This window comes from Vicia villosa, unplaced genomic scaffold, assembly GCF_029867415.1.
Source record: "Vicia villosa cultivar HV-30 ecotype Madison, WI unplaced genomic scaffold, Vvil1.0 ctg.000327F_1_1, whole genome shotgun sequence".
Taxonomy (NCBI): Eukaryota; Viridiplantae; Streptophyta; class Magnoliopsida; order Fabales; family Fabaceae; genus Vicia; species Vicia villosa.
This window is the reverse complement of record NW_026705147.1, coordinates 222047-238519: the sequence shown is the minus strand read 5'-3', so window position 1 is coordinate 238519 and position 16473 is coordinate 222047.

Here is a 16473-nt window from a genome sequence, read left to right as displayed (position 1 = left end):
AATATCCCTGCAAGGATTGACTTCTGCAAGATCATCAATGAATTCCTTCTCTTCAAAACAATATCTCCCTCCAAGACGACTGAACCAAAAATCTTCATAGTGCCTCAGAATTCCACAAGGTCGTGGAGCAAGTTCTACACAAATTTCCTGAAGTTCTTGAAAACAAGCATCTGCTTTTCTTCTGAAGATTCTCCAGAATTTTCGCATAGCAACATCATTTAATCCAGCATGATGAGCTATTCTGAGAGTGTCAAAGACTCTTATGACATTCCTCTTTACCATTTCATAAATTACACCAATAGGATATGCTCGGCGGGATTTTATTTTGGTTATAGCAGAAACTGGTTTTGGGACAGAATAGGGTTGAGGTTCTCTATCAATACAAAGAGATGATTCTGCTTCATTCTCAGATTCTAACACTACCAGCTCAGGTTCAGGACGAGGCTTGGGTGTGTAGTTGCAGTCACGAAGCAATTGCTTATGTGATGCAGAATCTGGAAGGTCAGATACAGAGGGATTATTTTGGGAGGTAGAAGGAATGGGTTCAAAGTTTGCATGAGGTGGAGGTTGAGAAGTGGATATATTTGTGTGAGGTGGAAAGAGAGTTTGAAGGGGTTGGATATCAAGAACAAGGGTTTCAAGGGAGTGGTCAGAAGTAACATTGGTTTTGGATGGAGAAGGAGGAATGAGAACGTTTGAGGTAGGTGTAAGAGGAGGGGTAAGAACATTGGTTAGAGGAGAAGAAGTAGGTGTGAGAACATGGATGGGGATAGGTGATTCTGATGGGGCTGTTTCTGGTTGAATTTCTGGTTCAGGGGTTTGAGCAACATTTATTGGTGCAACTTCTGAACGTAAAGCAGGAACAGAAACAGGTTCAGAAAGATGTATACCTTTAGACAAATTCTGAATCGCTTCAAACTCAGCCTCAAGTCTTTTCTGCTTCTTGCTCTTCTTCTCTTCCACAATCTTTGCCTTCCCAAGAGAAATTTCTCTTCTTCTGGCAGATTCCAGTCTTTCCTTCTCATTATCAACAACTTTTTGACCTTCAACTTCTTGAGTTGCAGGTTCTTGATTTATTTCTACTTGCTGATTCACAGCTTCTGGTACTTCTTCTTCTTCCTCCGAGGCTTCAATGATTAATTTCCTTTTTCTTCTCTTCTTATTTTCAACCTCCTTTCCATCTTCCACATTCTTATTTTTCAACTTTCTCTTCTTCTTCTTCTTCTTCTTTTTCTCAGCAGTCTCTTTTTCACTATTTTCAACTAAAACTTCCTGAACTTCTTCAACAACAACGTCTTCTTCAACAACAACAGCAGCAGCTACACCTTGGACTTCCTTCTCCTGGTCAACAGAAGGATGATCAAATTTGCGCTTTGTCCTTTTTTCCCTCTTGACAACAGCTTTTGGTGCAGCTTCACAAACATCTTTCGAAGCAGCAGGCCTGGAAGTAGAAGCTTTCTTGCGACCACCTTTTGCAGGAGCATTTTTGTCTTTTTCTTGTTTGAGAGAGTTAAGATATTTAGTCCTAACTTCTAGCAGCTCACTTCTGAAGAAGGATTCAAAATCAGCAAGAACAAGATCTCTTCTGCTTCTTGCTCCTGGGAGAGGTTGAGGAGTGTCTATGACCTCTTAAATGAGATTCATCTTTCTCAGGGTGTGAGCATTCAAACAGCTTCCTGTGACAGTGACAAGATCCTTGATGACTTTTTGAGTTTCCAAGTCTTCAACAATCTTGGTATGAATCAAAAGATTAGTAATTATTCTTCCAAAAGGAACAATATTACTCTTCTTTATTCTGAAAGCGTTTCTGGAATCCTTTACAGCATTCCACATATGATTGAATATTATGAAGATAATATCAACCTTCTTCTGAGTGGCGATACAATACAGAATATATTGTTGCTCTTTGTTGACAAAATCTGCAGAATGGGTTCCTTTCCTGTGATAGAAACACCCCAGAAGAATCTTGGTCCAGATTTTGTAGAGATCCTTCATGTCCTTGACACGCTTTGTTTTCTCCACATCTGTATAAAGAGTAGCCAGAACCTCTTCCCAATCTGCTCTTTGATCAATTTCATAGACACCTTCAGGGTTTCTTAGGTCAAACATCATTCTTAGGATGTTCTCAGTAACAACAACAAATCTTCCATGGACAAACGACAGAATTGATTTAGGGGCAACTACAGCGTGCACCCAAAATTCCTTCACTAGTTCTGGGTAAACAGGTCCACAGAACTCAGAGAACAGAGAAGTCCATCCTTGAAACAACATATCGTCTTTCAGATTGAACTCATGTTTTTCAAGACTATCAAAGTCCACCGTTAATTCACAGATAACTTCTAACTCGTTTTTGGGAATAGAGCAAGATATAACAGGAACAATTTGTTGTTCTTCTTCTTGAAGATGTAGAGGAACAGAGGAACCAACATTGAGAGAAGATGAAGCAGCCATTGAAGCAGTACTGAGATTACTTGAAACTTTTCTGGTTTGCGTTTAGGGTTTGAGAAAAGGGCAAAGAGGTTGCAAAAATGCATGCAAGAATAGGGAGAGAATGGGAGCGAAAAAGATAAACATTATGATTTGAAATATATATATATATATATATATATATATATATATATATATATATATATATATATATATATATATATATATATATATATAGAGGCGGATTTGAAAAAAGAATGCAATTAAATTATGAGAATGAACAGTTACAGAATCAATTGAAATCAAATGCATTAAATGATGAGTGACGTTAGGTGAGAGAACATGGTAAATGAAATGATTTACATAGTTACCTAGGGCGGCGTCCCATCAGTTTCACTCACGCTTTTACCAATCGTGTAGACACGTGTTCACCATCAGAAAACACTTGATGACAGCTGCGTTGCACTGTATTTGCTTCTATAGACAAATAGAAATTTTCATCTTTTGATTCTGATCATTGATTCTAACTACCATTCTTTAGAAATGATCTAGTTCTGATAGGATCATCTTTCTTTCCAAGAATCACATCTTCTGAGTGAGCTGGGGTGAGTCTAGAAGATCTTTTGACTGTTGGCTCTTCAGAAATTCTGAGATTCTCTAAAGAAGCAGCAACTTGATCTTCTGATCCTTTGCTTCTGAGACTTTCAGCTTCTGAAACTTTGCTTCTTGGTTCTTCAGCTTCTGATATATCAATATCTATATCTGCAAAATTCTCAAACTGCTTTGGCTTTTCAAAACCAAGCTTATCATCAAATCTGATATTGATTGATTCTTCTACAACCAATGTTTTAGTATTGTATACTCTGTAGCCTTTAGAGTGTTCAGAATATCAAAGAAGGAAACATTTTTTTGCCTTAGAATCAAACTTACCAAGATGATCTTTAGTATTCAGAATGAAACAAACACATCCAAAAGGATGAAAATATGAAATGTTGGGCTTTCTGTTTTTCCACAATTCATAAGGAGTCTTATTTAGAATAGGTCTTATAGAGATTCTATTATGAATATAACATGCAGTATTTATTGCTTCTGCCCAGAAGTGCTTAGCCATATTGGTTTCATTGATCATGGTTCTGGCCATTTCTTGTAGAGTCCTATTCTTTCGCTCTACAACTCCATTTTGCTGTGGAGTTCTAGGGCAAGAGAAATCATGGGCAATACCATTTTCTTTGAAGAACTCCTCAAAGAATATGTTCTCAAATTCACCACCATGATCACTTCTGACCTTTATGATTTTGCACTCCTTCTCAGATTGAATCTGAGTGCAGAATTCAAAGAACACTGAATGAGACTCATCCTTGTGTTTTAAGAACTTTACCCATGTCCAGCGGCTATAATCATCTACAATGACTAATCCATATTTCTTCCCTCTGACAGATGATGTTTTGACTGGTCCAAACAGATCAATGTGCAGAAGTTCTAACGGCCTAGAGGAAGAGACAATATTCTTAGATTTGAATGCAGGTTTGGAGAACTTGCCCTTCTGACATGCTTCACAAAGAGCATCTGATTTGTATTTCAGATTTGGGAGTCCTCTGACCAGATTTAGTTTGTTAATCTGAGAAATCTTTCTCAAACTAGCATGTCCTAATCTTCTGTGCCAGACCCATTGCTCTTCAGAAACAGACATAAGGCAAGTCACCTTCTGCTTCTCAAGATCAGAAAGATCAATCTTATAAATGTTGTTCTTTCTCTTGCCTGTAAATAGGATTGAGCCATCCTTCTGACTTACAGCCTTGCAAGACTTTTGATTGAAGATTATGTCATAACCATTGTCACTTAATTGACTTATGGACAATAAGTTATGCGCTAATCCTTCTACAAGAAGTACATTAGTTATGGAAGGAGAGTTACCAATACTTATGGTTCTAGAGCCAATTATCTTGCCCTTCTGATCTCCTCCAAACTTGACTTCTCCACCAGACTTAAGCACCAGGTCTTGGAACATAGACCTTCTTCCCGTCATGTGTCGCGAGCACCCAGAGTCCAGGTACCATGACATTTTGTGCTTTGTCTTCTTTGCTGCTAACGATATCTGCAACAGAAATTATCTTCTCCTTAGGTACCCACAACTTCTTGGGTCCTTTCTTGTTAGTTTTCCTCAAGTTCTGATTGAACTTGGGTTTAGCATAATAAGCAACAGGAGGAACAGCATGATATTCTTCAGGTTTGGCAGCATGATATTTTCTAGGTTGTGTCACATGCTTCTTAGTGTGTGTAGCATGAAAGCTTTTGGCATGTGAGGTGAGCCTAATATCATGAGAGTGGCCATATTTGAACTGATCATACATTGGCTTGTATGTGATTTTCATATTATCTACAGGTTCAAATTTGTGTGGGGTATCACCCTCATAGCCAACGCCAATCCTTTTGTTTCCAGAAACACCATATATCATAGAAGCAAGATGACTTCTGCCAATACTTCTAGATAAAAACTTTCTAAAACTCGAGTCATATTCTTTCAGAATATTATTGAGGCTAGGAATGGATTTTTCTGATTCAGAAGGAGATCCAATATCTTTGGATAATTTTAAAACTTTTTCCTTCAGTTCAAAATTTTCCACTTCCAGTTTCTTAGTTTCAGAATCAAATAGCTTCTTCAGCTTTTTGAATTTGATACTAAGATGAGCCTTGAGTTCCAGAACTTCAGTTAAACTGGAAACTAACTCTTCTCTAGATAGTTCAAAAAATACCTCTTCAGTATCTGATTCTGATGTAGATTCTGATCCATCATCCACTATGGCCATCAGTGCAAGGTTTGCCTGCTCGCCTTCAGAGTCTGATTCTGATTCTGAATCATCTCATGTTGCCATAAGACCTTTCTTCTTATGAAACTTCTTCTTGGGATTCTCCTTCTGAAGTTTTGGACATTCATTCTTAAAGTGTCCAGGCTCATTGCACTCATAACAAATGACCTTCTTCTTGTCAGATCTTCTGCTTCCAGAAGATTCTCCTCTTTCAGGCTTCTTTGAACTTCTGAAGTTCTTGAACTTCCTTTGCTTGCTCTTCCAGAGTTGGTTTACCCTTCTGGAGATCATGGACAGTTCATCTTCCTCCTCTGATTCTGATTCTTCCGAATCTTCTTCTTCAGCCTGAAAAGCGTTAGTGCATTTTTTATAATTAGATTTTAATGCAATAGACTTACCTTTCTTCTGAGGTTCATTAGCATCCAGCTCAATTTCATGACTCCTCAGAGCACTGATCAATTCTTCAAGAGATACTTCATTCAGATTCTTGGCAATTTTGAAAGCAATCACCATAGGACCCCGTCTTCTTGGCAAGCTTCTGATGATCTTCTTGACATGATCAGCCCTTGTGTATCCCTTGTCAAGAACTCTTAAACCAGCAGTTAGCATTTGAAATCTTGAGAACATCTTCTCAATATTTTCATCATCCTCCATCTTGAAGGCTTCATATTTCTGGATCAACGCAAGAGCTTGAAGGATAGAAAAACACTTAGAAAGGGGGGGTTTGAATAAGTGTAGTCTAAAAACTTGAACGATAAAAACAAATTGCACAATTATTTTTATCCTGGTTCGTTGTTAACTAAACTACTCCAGTCCACCCCCTTGGAGTGAATTACCTCACCTGAGGATTTAATCCACTAATCTCAACAGATTACAATGATTTTCCACTTAGCCCGCGACTAAGTCTTCTAGAGTATCCTGATCACAACCTGATCACTCTAGGAACAATTGCTTAGACACAAGCTAAGACTTTCTAGAGTATCCTGACCACCACGTGATCACTCTAGTTACAACTGCTTAGACACAAGCTAAGACTTCCTAGAGTATCCTGATCACACTTGATCACTCTAGTTACTTACAAATTAATGTAATCAAATTCTAAGAGTATTACAATGCTTCTGAAAAGCTATAATCACAACAGTGATATTTCTCTTAAAGTTTAAGCTTAATTTCACTAATATATTACAACAACAATGTAGTGAGCTTTGATGAAGATGAAGTTTGTGAGCTTTGATTTGAACAGCGTTTCAGCAAGTTTGTATTCACAAAATTCGTCAGAATCGGTAACCTTGCTTCTCATCAGAACTTCATATTTATAGGCACTTGAGAAGATGACCGTTGGGAGCATTTAATGCTTTACGTATTCCGTACAGCATTGCATTTAATGTTTCACTCTTTTGTCAACTACCTCGAGCCTTGTTTACGCTGTGTCTACTGACATTGCCTTTAATAGCTTCTAACGTTCCTTTTGTCAGTCAGCGTAGCCTGCCATCTTGTACTTGCTTCTGATCTGATGTTTGTGTATACAACGTTTGAATATCATCAGAGTCAAACAGCTTGGTGCAGAGCATCTTCTTGTCTTCTGACCTTGAAGTGCTTCTGAGCGTGATACCATGAGAACTTCAGTGCTTTTGCTTCTGAACTCAAGTTCTTCTGATGCTTCCATAGACCCATGTTCTGATTCTGCTTTGACCATCTTCTGATGTCTTGCCAGACCATGTTCTGATGTTGCATGCTGAACCTTCTGAGTCAAAGCTTCTGAGCGCTGATTTGTGCATACTCTTTATATATTTCCTGAAAAGGAAATTGCATTGGATTAGAGTACCACATTATCTTAAGCAAAATTCATATACATTGTTATCATCAAAACTAAGATAATTGATCAGAACAATTCTTGTTCTAACAATCTCCCCCTTTTTGATGATGAAAAAAACATATATAAATGATATGAATTTGCGATCAGAAAGAGCAGACGGCTAAAGACAATTACACAGCTAAAGCATAAGCATGTGAATATGTCTCCCCCTGAGATAGATAATCTCCCCCTGAAATAAATACTAGAAGAATTTTAATAATAAAAGACTTCCCTGAGTATTTCAGTAGAGACGTTCACATATGCTTGATCTTCAGAACATTCATGACTTCTGATTCTTGCTTCCATAGGACAGCTTCAGAACTTTGAATTTCTTTAGATCCTCAGAACATTCACAACTTCTGATTCTTGCTTCCATCGGACAGCTTCAGAACTTGAATTTCTTTGATCTTCAGAACATTCACAACTTCTGATTCTTGCTTCCATCGGACAGCTTCAGAACTTGAATTTCTTTGATCTTCAGAACATTCACAGCTTCTGATTCTTGCTTCCATCAGGACAGCTGCAGAGCTTGAATTTCTTCTTACATCACTTCATGCTAGATTGTATCAGAACATTGTTGAATGTACCAGAGCATCTCTACATCCTGAAATGTTACAGAACAACGCTAAACGACAAAAGTCAGCATGAATGATTCAGAACATAGAATATGTTTCAGAACACATAATATGTATCAGAGCCACATAATATGTATCAGAACAAATGGACATAATGTTTCAGAGCATATTCAATCATCAGAATATCTGAACATTCTTCCTTCTTGCTTCTTGCTTCTGATTCTGAAGCTTCATAGCACTCAGCTTGCTTCAAGAATCCAAGAGCTTGATTCTTTAGACTTGCTTCTCCTTGAAGAGGATCTTCAATTCCTGCAACAACAAAACTTAAGGCATAGAACTTTGCAAGTTCTGTTAGAAATGTGGGGCCTTTTTACTCGGTAACTGATAATATTAATCAGATCATTTATCACATTTCCTCCCCCTTTTTGTCATAACATCAAAAAGAATATAAAAGATTCAGATGAAAAACAAAAGACAATAGGAATGAAACAGAATTAAACTTTTTCATTGATTTGAAGGAGAAAGTACACACAAAAAATGCAGAACAAGCGGATGCAACAAGGAAAGAAAACTACAATGACCAAAGACTAAGACCCTAGCCTAGACAAAATCTGCGCCAGTATGTCATGAATCCTGTCAGTGCTTGCAGTTTGCCTTGCCATAAAGGAGCGAAACTCAGCATTGGTTGCTTCTTGCGTGTCCAAACGAGAAGCTAGCATGGCTTGATTCTGATGAAGAGCTTCCAAAGTGTTCATCAGAGCTGAGGGGTCACCAGAAGAAGAAGCGCCAGAACTTCTGCCAACAGGGACAACAATCTCAGCAGGGCGATCTTCTGGAAGGTCTTCAGCTTCTGCACCTTCCATCTCAACATCTGAGTCTGACTCAGAAGCAGCCTCAGCATATTCTGGTTCAGGCAACTCAGAAGCTCCAACTTCCAACGCCTGAAGAATAGCTGCTAGGTTTGTTGGAGGAGTTGGACCAGCAACTTCTGCAGGATAAACCACTTCTGGAAAGACCATGTGAGGAGCGCTTTTAGAAGGGTTCATTCTGAACCAATTAAACAACCATTGAAAATCTCCAGTCAGCACTGGATTCCTTGGTCTCCATACCACGATGTCTCTGCAGGGATTTTCTTCTTCCATCTCATCTGCAGGTATCCTCTCTTCAAGAACTCTTCTGTTCCTGATGAGATGGTGATAGCTGCTTTCACCAGCTTCCAGAAGAAGACCACGAGCACCAGGTGCTTCAGTCATGATCCTTCTCTGGACATCCATAGCCCTGACCAGAAAATCCTGGCGAAAAGCTTCCCAGAGGTTGTAGGTAGCAGGCTCATCCAGATGGTTAAGGTGTGCAGCACCCAGAATCTCCAACCAGCTATTTACATCTGAGTGTAAAAGCTCTAGATAGGTATGAGTGGTAGGTGTTGGAGGGTTGACTGTGAATCTGGAATCAGGATACACACAGCTGTAGGGGTTAAGTGTTCTGGTGGGAAAAGGGTGTGAGAGAGATGAGGAGATATCTGTGAGATGGGTTGAGGGGGAAGAGATATCAGACGGTGATGATGGTGGTTGCAGAGAGATGAATGAAGAGGAAGAGATGGTGGAGGTTTGTGAAGAGGGAGGTGATTGAGGGATACCTTCAAGAGGTTTAAACACACGTCTAGAGTAGTTTCCAGACATCATAGCTTCAAAAGGATTCACCTTGAGAGGATCGTAGGTGATCCTTATCCTTTTTGGTTTGTTTTCAGATTCTTCGGTTGCCTTTCTCTTTTGTTTACGATCAGTTGCTTGATTTGATGAGCTTGACGAAGGACTCATGGTGACGTTGCAGATAGAGAAGAACCGCTAGGGTTTATGATATGAATGCAGAGAGAGAGAGAGAGAGACAGAGAGAGAAAAAAAAGAAACTGAATGCAAGAGAGAGAAATATAAGAGGGAAAAGAAACGTTTGAAGAATATAAAAGAAAAGAAATAAAAAGAAATGATGGATAGCATTTAATGTTACGTGACGTGAGGAGAGATAATTATGACAAAAGAAGTGATTAGCACAGTTACCTAAGTAGGCGTCCCCTCAACTGCACGCATGCTTTTCCAAAAATAGTGAATATGTATTCATTTTCTGGAGAGACTGGTGACAGCTGTTTTGCTTTAAAAGAGCTTCTGAATCAACTTAGATAAAGATACGTTAGAGATAACAGAATCAGAGATTCTAATTGATTAGTATCAGAACTTCTTATGGCTGCCTAGTCTTAATGTAACACCCTTCTAATACCCGGCATAAATAATAAACAATAATCAGAGTAAACATGAATAAGGGCATTACAACTTCCAATTAATTAAACAATAATACTCATGTCATGCCATAAAAGAGAACGTCAACCAAATTTATTCAGATCATCATGTTTAACACAGCGGAATTATCTTTAACATCTGAATAACAAACAACCAAGTCACAGACTTAAAACATCAACATAAAAATCCATCCAAAATGAAAAGAGTTTAACAAGTAACTCTAAACGACGCCCCCAGTGTTACACGACCAGAGCATGACACGGACCCAACTGACTCTAACAGACTACTTGACGAGCTAATCCTCACCAAGTACGAGAGCTACTCCTCAATATGAAAAATAACAACAGTAAGGGTGAGTCTCATTCACATTTAACTAATGTTATAAGATATAGATAATAAAATATCATTTCACATGCCATTCACCCAATCACAGTTATGATCAGATTCAAACCATACAATCAGCAAGCAAACAACCAAATTAACACATATTATAACATTGGACAATCTTCCATTCATGTTATAATAGCAAAACAGCCTAATGCAATGCAACTACATGCATGTGGTACCAAAATCTGGGATAACCCAACTCACCGACCCACCATCGTCAAGGATACGGTAACACCCACTCACTAATTCAACACAATGGGAATTAGCTACCACTGATCCACCACCGTCAAGGACCAGCCACGTAATGATTATGAATGCATGCATCAACCATAACATGCTCATCACCCACATACATCGATCAATGTCACAATCATCAATAAAACACATATTTCATACCAACAATACATGTATAATAAACACCAGTTATACCCACAACATCATACAGGTAATACATTCATTAGTGTACCTATAAACATATTTCACCACAAACAAATAAAATCGGGTGTTTTTAAAATAATTCAAGCCACCACTCAAACACCATTTGAGTATATAAATTATTTGTTTAGCTTCACTGTGCTCGAAAAGGCACCAAAATCCGGTTTACGGTTTAAAAGTTACACATTTTTAAACTTTTCAAAACGGCCTGTCGCAACAACTAACAGCACGCGGCGCCACACACATTCGCGGCGCGGAACGAATTGGAACTACGCCTTCGCGGCGCAAACAAGGTTTCGCGGCGCGGAACGAGAAGGAACTACGCCTTCGCGGCGCGGCCATACGCTCGCGGCGCGCACTGAACACAACAAAACTTCCTGGCCTTCTGCCAAGCAGTTCGCGGCGCCAACTCCTGGACGCGGCGCAAACTGGCGATTTCCAGCGCTCCGAATAGCAGAAAACAGCCTGCGATTTCGTCCCTCTTTCACCGAATCACTACCAAACCAATCTCATTCCAACCAGATTTCGCATACAGTGAAATAACACATATTATAACACATTTATAATACATTCAACCATCCAATTATCACCAATACATGATCAATATAATCATTATGCATCAATCCTCCCAAAACCTAACATTTCTACAACCTAAGCACAACCCAATTGATACGAATAACACGATCAAATTCTATCATACTACCTATAATCCCATAATAGAAGATAAACGGAAGAGTCCCCCCTTACCTGAAGGTTGATTCTTCGCTCTTCCTCGCGTCGCACTTCTTCGCTCTTCTCCTCTTTTCACGTTCAGACTTCTTTTCCCAAAATGCTGTAACTCTCTCTATTCCACAACTCCTTCTATTTTATGAAAATAAGCTTATCATTAGTAATGGGCTTCACCACTGACACCCCCCCTCTACTACAAGCGACACTGGCCCATTAGGCTCATTATTTCCATTATTCTCAGTTAACTCAAATAATTCTAATATTTAATCCAAAAATTAATTAAATTAAATAAAGAATTTTATGGGGTGTTACAACTCTCCCCCACTAGAAAGTTTTCATCCTCGAAAACATACCTTAGGCAAAGAGTTCCGGGTAGGAGTCCTTCATCTGGCTCTCCAATTCCCACGTGACATTTCCACCGGCTGGTCCTCCCCAAGCTACTCTGACTAATGCTATCTCCTTGCCACGCAATTGTTTCACCTTCCGATCTTCAATCCTCATAGGCAAAGTTTCAACTGTCAAATTATCCTTTACCTGTACATCATCGACTTGGATCACATGAGATGGATCAGCAATGTACTTCCTCAACTGCGACACATGGAATACATCATGCAGATTCGCAAGTGTCGGTGGCAACGCAATGCGATACGCCACTTCTCCAACCCTCTGCGTAATTTGAAACGGACCAATAAAATGCGGAGTCAACTTCCTTGACTTCAGTGCTCTATCAACACCAGTTGTAGGAGTCACCCTCAAGAACACATGATCTCCTTCTTGAAATTCATGTGTCCTCCTTCTTTTATCATGATAACTCTTCTGCCGACTCCGAGAAGTCTTCATCTTCTCCTAAATCATCTTAATCCTTTATGTTGTCTCCTGAACAATTTCCGGCCCAATCACAGCACTTTCGCCAGATTCGTACCAACATAAAGGCGTTCTACACCTCCGACCATACAAAGCTTTAAACGGAGCCATACCAATACTCGAGTGAAAACTATTATTGTAAGTAAATTCGATCAAGGGTAGATAACTATCCCAAGCACCGCCCTTTTCCAACACATAAGCACGCAACAAATCTTCTAGTGATTGAATAGTTCTTTCTGTCTGTCCATCCGTCTGTGGATGATAAGCAGAACTCAATCTCAGCTTAGTACCCAAAGCCTTCTTTAAACCTTCCCAGAATCTGGATGTAAACCTTGGATCTCTATCTGACACGATACTCGAAGGAATACCATGTAAACTCACTATCCTTTCAATATACAATTGAGCCAGCTTCTCCATTGGGTAATCCATTCTCATTGGTATAAAGTGAGCAGACTTTGTCAACCTGTCCACAATAACCCAAATAGCTTCACAATTCTTCACCGTCCTCGGCAAACCTGAAACAAAATCCATAGATATACTATCCCACTTCCATTTTGGAATAACTAACGGTTGCATAGCTCCATACGGCTCCTGATGCTCAATCTTCGACTTCTGGCAAGTCAAACAAGCATAGACAAATTCAGCTATTTCCTTTTTCATTCCAGGCCACCAAAACAGCTTCTTTAAGTCATGATACATCTTGGTAGCACCAGGATGAATACTCAATCCGCTACGATGTCCTTCTTCAAGAATACTCTTCCTCAATTCGGCAACATCAGGAACACAAACACGATTACCAAACCTCATTATACCATTCTCGTCGATTATGAATTCACCTCCTTTATCTTGGTTAATCAGAGTCAACTTATCAACCAACTCTACATCAGTCTTCTGACCTTCTCGGATTTCCTCAAGAATACTACTAGTCAGCTTCAGCATACCCAATTTAACACTGGTAGGAATGTCTTCACATACTAAACTCAAATCTCGGAATTGCTCAATTAAATCCAATTCTCTCACCATCAGCATAGACATATGCAAGGACTTCCTACTCAATGCATTGACAACAACGTTTGCTTTACCCGGATGATAATTCAGTTCAAAATCATAATCCTTGAGAAATTCTAACCATCTTCTTTGTCTCATATTCAGCTCTTTTTGGTCAAAGAGATACTTCAAACTCTTGTGATCACTAAATACTTCAAACCTTGAACCATATAGGTAATGCCTCCACAATTTCAACACAAATACCACTGCTGCCAATTCTAAGTCATGAGTCGGATAGTTTCTCTCATGCACTTTGAGTTGTCTCGACGCATAAGCGACTACCTGTTGATTCTGCATTAGTACACCCCCTAATCCCGACAACGAAGCATCACAATAAACAACAAAAGATTCCGTCGGATTCGGCAAAATCAAGATCGGCGCACTAGTCAACCCCTTCTTCAACTCTTGGAATCCTTCTTCACATTTCGAATCCCACACAAAAGCTTGACCCTTCCTAGTCAACTTAGTTAACGGCAACGCTAACTTTGAAAAACCTTCAATGAACTTTCTATAGTAACCCGCAAGACCAAGGAAACTACGGATCTCGGAAACTGACTTCGGAGCTTCCCACTGAGACACTGCTTCTACTTTCGTTGGGTCAACGGCAATACCATCCTTAGAAATTACATGCCCAAGAAAGCCCACTTCATTTAACCAGACTCACACTTTGACAGTTTTGCATAAAGTCTCTTTTCCTTCAATAGTTCCAATACCACTCTAAGATGATTTGCATGCTCTTCTTCATTCTTAGAATATATTAAAATATCATCAATAAATACTACTACGAACTGATCCAGATAAGGATGGAAGATCCTATTCATATACTCCATGAAAACCCCCGGCGCATTGGTTACTCCAAATGGCATCACTGTATATTCGTAATGACCATACCTCGTTCTAAATGCCGTTTTCTGAATATCGTCCGTCTTCACCCGAATCTGATGATATCCCGACCTCAAGTCAATTTTGCTGAACACACAAGCTCCAACCAGTTGATCCATCAAATCATCAATCCTCGGCAAGGGATACCGATTCTTGATAATAACCTTGTTCAGTTGTCTGAAATCCACACACAACCTCATTGAACCTTCTTTCTTCTTCACTAGTAACACCGGTGCACCCCACGGCGACACACTAGGACGAATGAATTCTTTTTCCAGTAACTCTTCTAGCTGACTCTTCAACTCTGCTAGCTCAGATGCCGACATACGATACGGCGCCATCGACATCGGACTAGTTCCAGGAACTAACTCAATAGCAAATTCTACTTCCCTCTCTGGCGGTAATTCTCTTACATCTTCGGGGAAAACTTCCGGAAATTCACATACTACCGGTAAGTCACTACTCACCGCTTTCTTTTTCACTTCCATGGACGCAATCAACATAAATACGGCAGCCCCGTCCTTCATTGCTTTATCCACTTGTCTAGCCGTCAACTCTAAGTCCTCAACACTGACATCTTCAGGAAAAATAACCGTTTTCGTGAAACAGTTGATATGAACCCGGTTAAATTGCAACCAATTCATGCCCAGGATAACATCCAGTTGTTCCAACGGAAGGCACACTAAGTCCATTCCAAATTCTCTACCAAAAATATCAATTGGACAGTTCAAACAAGCAAACGAAGTAGTCACTGAACCCGACGCAGGAGTGTCAATGATCATACTTCCATTAATCTCAGATATTTCCAAATTCAGTCGTTTAGCACAATCCAATGAAATAAACGAGTGAGTTGCTCCAGTATCTATTATTGCAATTAAAGGAGTGCCATGGATAAAACACGTACCTTTAATCAACCGATCCTCTGGAGTAGTCTCTGAACCAGATAAGGCAAACACCTTACCACCAGCTTGATTCTTCCTCGGCTTAGGACACTTAGGACTAATATGACCTTCTTCCCCGCAGTTGAAACAAGTTACAGTGTTCCCTTTGCACTCAATAGCAATGTGACCTGCCTTTCCACATCTATAACACTTCTTTTCCTCGCTTTTGCACTCGTGAATGCGATGTCCAGGTTCTCCACACTTGAAGCACTTAATAGGGGCACTAGAGTCTCCCCCACTAGGCTTCTTCCAGCCTCCAGCTTTCTGGTTACCCTTACCATATGGCTTACCACGATCCATATGCTTTTTCCCTTTCCTGTCGACTAACTCGCGAGAGTGTGACGACTTCAGTTTAATATTGTCCTCTTCAAAGATTCGGCTGCAGTCAATCAAATCAACAAACCTACGAATCCTCTGGTATCTGATACCCTGTTTAATCTCATCACGGAGACCATTCTCAAACTTAACACACTTCGAGAATTCACTAGCCTCATCATTATTGTAGTGGACATAATACTTTGCCAGCTCAACAAACTTGGACGCATACTCCGGCACAGTCATGTTACCTTGTGTCAGCTCCAAAAATTCAATCTCTTTCCTGCCTCTAACATCCTCAGGAAAGTACCTCCGCAAGAATTCCCTCTTGAACACAGCCCAAGTGATTGCAATACCTGCATCTTGCAGTTCGTCCCTACTAGCCATCCACCAATCATCAGCTTCCTCAGACAGCATGTGAGTACCATATCTCACCTTCAGATTTTCGTCACAATCAATCACCCGGAAGATCCTTTCAATTTCCTTCAGCCACTTCTGAGCGCCTTCGGGATCGTGAGTGCCTTTGAACAACGGAGGGTTGTTCCTCTGAAAACTATTCAGCTGCCTGTCAGCACCAATTCCAGCTCCATTGGCATTCCCTCCCAACACACCAGCAATCATACCGAGAGCCTCAGCAATCGCGTCGTCATTTCTTCCTCCTCTTCCGGCCATTGTTCTGCTAAATATCAAACAATATTTATTAGAACAAGCAGTATCGACAGTGTCAATCTTACACTAATCGTATACGAGGGATCAACCGACACTAAGACTCTGACTCAAACGACCGACTATGCTCTGATACCACTATTGTAACACCCTTCTAATACCCGGCATAAATAATAAACAATAATCAGAGTAAACATGAATAAGGGCATTACAACTTCCAATTAATTAAACAATAATACTCATGTCATGCCA